At 36.2% G+C, this 4,369-nt stretch overlaps 1 long non-coding RNA gene across 1 annotated transcript; it reads right to left on the bottom strand.

The window, feature by feature from the left end:
- Positions 1-685: 685 nt before the first annotated feature.
- Positions 686-4,026, bottom strand: LOC124898924. The gene is made up of 2 exons (XR_007055906.1): positions 2,643-4,026; positions 686-947 (listed from the first exon to the last, which is right to left on the bottom strand). It is a non-coding gene; the product is annotated as an uncharacterized LOC124898924 (long non-coding RNA).
- Between the last annotated feature and the right edge of the window lie 343 nt (positions 4,027-4,369).

Raw genomic sequence — 4,369 nt, 5'->3', positions numbered from 1 at the left:
TCTTTAGTGGCCCATGTTCCTAGAAAGTTAATTCTTCAAGTTTTGATATTGGTCAGAACTGTTTCTATGCTTTAGTGAGTCGTCAGGATCCAGAGAGTTACCCAGATGTCTCTACCAACATATTGAAAGTTATCTCTCTTGATGGTTATGCTTTCTTAGATCGAAGAGCTACCTTTTCATTCATGACTCCCTATTTTTCTATGAAGTTTTGAGTAAAACCCGAGCAACTCCTAGAGCCTTTATCTATTTCAAATCCAATTGGTGAATCTAACTTAGCCAAACATATTGACAAGCATTGAACCATGTCCATCCTTCACAGAGATACCACAATCAATCTAGTAGAGTTAGAACTAATAGATTTTGATGTCATTTTAGGCATAGATTGGGTATACTATTGTTAAGCTTCAATTGATTATAGAACCCGTATTGTGAAATTTTAGTTTTTGAATGAACCTGTCTTAGAGTGAAAGGGTAGTCCAGCCATTCAAAAAGGCCACTTAATCTCTCATATTAAGGCTAGGAAAATAATTTCTAAGGGTTGTATTTTGTCAGGATCCAATTTACGTGTCATGATAGTACCTACTTTACCCCACCAGTAGGTAAGCCAAAATCATAGCTCAGAGCTATAAACAATGAGCTATTTATCAAAAAAAGGCATAAAGGCCAAAAATATGCAAGAGACTTACAGGCAATAATCATCAATAATATCATAAGAAAAGAAAAATAAAATAAGTAACAACATCCCACGACCTAGTAGTATCAGTATAAGAGCCACTAATCCAAGAGAATACGAGTACCATAGTAGTCAAATATACATCAGTCTCAAAAATAAAAGACTATTAAAAATAAAAGGAAAAAAGGTCAACTCTGACTTCAAAAGCTCACCCCATCTCCAAACTCTGAGCAACATGAATCTCAGCGTCAGCAGTGGTAACTAGTACTCAAATCTACATAAAAAGGTACAGAAGTATAGTATGAGTACCAAAGCCACGGGTACTTAGTAGGCATCATCGGCCGACTGAGCAAAATTATAATATAAGTATAATAAAATGCAAGATAAATAAGCTAAGTTAAGGTAAGAATAAAAACCTAGAATAATGCTCCAAATACTATAAAATAAATAGTCAAAATAATAAGAATAAGGAAAGCATAGCTATCACCACAAACCTTGCTCTAATAAGCCAGTAAGTGCCGAAAAGTAAATAACCCAATGTGGGCCCCCATAAGCCGGAGGGTGCAATCAAAAGGAAAGTAATAACCAAAATTAAACCAAATAGCCATATTTCAAAATCATAATAGTGGATCCTTTCTTACTGAAATCACCGGACATAAACTGGTTCCATAACTGTCATAAAAAATCTTACAATGCTGAACATGAATTGAGACTCTTGTCATCACTTTCCAAAATTAAACTGAGACTCATATCATCATCTTCCTGACTTGATCTAGAAGTCATAGAACAAATTGTCGAACTCAAACCAAAACTAAATAGCATAATTCACTGTATTTGAATTGGAACAAATATTATTTCCCAAGTACCAAGATAAAATAAAGAATCACCTCCTTCTACAAGATGTAACATACCTATAAGGTCTAAAAGTGTTGGCCTAAGGTTGGTTGGGAGGGCCCACTTCTAATCCCCGAAATCCATTCTAAGGAAGATTCTACCCCAAACTAGGATAACGCATCTAAATTTATATCTGGATATTAATTAAGCCATATTTTAGTCCTAAGATAGCAAGTCTACCTAAAGTTAAGCAATGAAGCCATTTATACCTAATTACAGTTCCTTAATCAGCTATAATATCCCATTTTATAATAAATATGCTTCCAAGATCTAATTTCCAACCCATACCTAGCACATTATAATAAATATACTAGAATTTAGCCCAATCTATGAGAAAGGTACACCTAGCCTGCCTGCACACCGAAGAAAGCCTGATGAAATCTGCTAAATTATCGATTTCCCCTTCCGAGAAGCTTCCACATGATGCTACACTATGGAAATATTAATCTACTCATCAATACAAGAACAACAGTACACATATTGCATTTTTTTCTTTGGGTCTAAAATTATGTGAAGATCCTATATGGGTCCCTCTTATGGAATCGCACTTCCGAAATCGTCAATACGTCTCTTTATCCTCAAGAAATATTTACCCTAAAGGGTAGGTAAATTCCAAGCTCAGATGGTGCTAAAATCAACCCACCAATAATCTAGGGATTTTGGGAAATAAATTGAGAAAATAACCATGAATTTAATAGAAACTTACCAAGATTTTGGTGAAGGGACGAGTAATCTCAGATCTCAATTACCCTAAAATCACGTAATAATGTTTCTCCCAATTTTAGAGACTCTCTAGGGTTTTCACTCTTGAGACTTGTGAGAAAATGGGAGTAAACCAGGCTAATGGGGCATTAAATGGCTTCCAAGTGTAGCTGAAGTATACACTTGACCGCTTGAACTAGTGCTTGCGTACTCACAAAATGATTTTGGTCCTTATGCAACCTAACAACACCATCATAAAAGGAAGATTCACACACTTCTTTACTAAGAAAATCCGAAACTACACCACTTTGGCTACTACTAGCCACATCACAACAGTTTAAGTTCAAGGAAGTGTAAAAGATAGCTTTCTTACCTTGTAGATCATGAGAAGTGTGTTCTTCACTTGGGTTTGCATTATGGCAGACTTCATTCTCCACATTACAAGGGATTATGTCAAGGTTTCCCTTTGGACTAATTTCTTCATCACTTATCCCCAAATTGGGACTTTCGGCCAAGGGCTTGAAGGGAACTTTCTTGGGCTTCCCCTCGGGACTTCTAGGGTCTTGAACCTGTACATGAGAAGAGAAAATACTAGAAAAAATTCTACCATTTGGGTTAGTGAATAACAAGGGTCCTTTGTGGACAAGATCCACAATCAAGCATTTTTTTCCCTTCTTTCTTCACATTCTTCTTGTACCTCACCATTCATTTTCTATCCATATTTAGGCTTGGCCTCACTCTCTTTGGTTTCTAACTCATGGAGAGGAGTCATTAGATTTCGTGAAGTATAGGATCTTTGGACTTGAGGTGTTTGGAATTGTGAAGGTAGCCTTTGGTCAAGTGAGTTTGGAACTTAGTGGTTTCAATTTTGTGGAGATTTTGGTGGACATAGTCTATCAACCCTCCCTTTAATTCTAATCATGTCACCCCTCATTGCATCCATATCACCCTTCATACCTCTTCTCAAAGCATCATTATCATCCTTCATTTTTTGGGCGAAGGCCTCAAGCCGAGCCATCAAAACTCCAATAGCATCATTTCAAAGGTTGGAAAGTAGTACTTTTGGATTCCATGGAAAATGTACCAAAAAAGTGCAAAAAATAGCAAGCAAAACAACCTACAAAACGAGCAAACAAGTTAGTTCAAAAACGCCTCACCACACTCACACTCGGATCTTACATCACACTTGGTCTCACAAGTGTTGAAAACTTGGCAATACTTGGCAAGTGAAAGAGTGGTGAATATGCTTTGGTCTGGAATCGATTTTTGTTTGATATGACTCAAATAAAATGATGCACGGACTTGAACCAACAAATTACTACGAATTAAAAATGAGAAAAGCACACAAAAATTGAAGAAACGAAATAATCAGACACTAATCTAATTACCAAACTAGTAGGTACTTACTAGTTTGCTAATTAGTGAAAGAACAACAAAATTGAAACTAGAAACAACAATTAGAAACTAGGAAATCTACCTAAGAACTCAATTTGGCCGATTAGCTAGGGATGACATGGAAGCTTGTGATTGGACGTTAAGTTTTTTCAAATTTTTCAACCCTAATTCTCAAGTCTCGGCCTAGAACCCCTTCGGTGAAGAAGAATTTCATTTGGGACAGAAAATGAAGGTTTGAAAGCCTTTTTAGAGCTTCAAATGAATTCAAAAACAATGGTCCCCCCCTTTGTACTTGGAATGTACTTGATTTTGTACTTTAATTATTCCTTTATCTCTTCTTTCTTTGGATGACAATGAATATGCCAAGGAATATTCTTTTGGAAACACCAAGTACATTCTCTTTCTTCTCCTTTTTTGGATCAAACACACTCTTTGAATATTCTTCCTTAGCAAGACTTGATGAACATGGAAGAACAAGATGAATATTTAAGATTTGACAAAAGTTTGACCCTTAACCAAATGAACCCCAAATCTGGATTTTCTTGTGGATCTAGGTTCCTTAGACCAAGGTGAGCTCAAATAACAATAAATCACAACCAACCAACGTCCACAACACAAAAACCACATGGATCTAGCTTCTTGAAGCTTCAAAATGCCATAACCATGGTGGATCTAGCTCAAAATTGACCAAATCTTGTTCCAAAT

The sequence above is a fragment of the Capsicum annuum genome, chromosome 5 (genome assembly GCF_002878395.1).
Source record: "Capsicum annuum cultivar UCD-10X-F1 chromosome 5, UCD10Xv1.1, whole genome shotgun sequence".
NCBI classification, from domain to species: domain Eukaryota; kingdom Viridiplantae; phylum Streptophyta; class Magnoliopsida; order Solanales; family Solanaceae; genus Capsicum; species Capsicum annuum.
The sequence above is the reverse complement of the archived record's forward strand: the minus strand, read 5'-3'. Positions and strand labels throughout refer to the sequence as shown.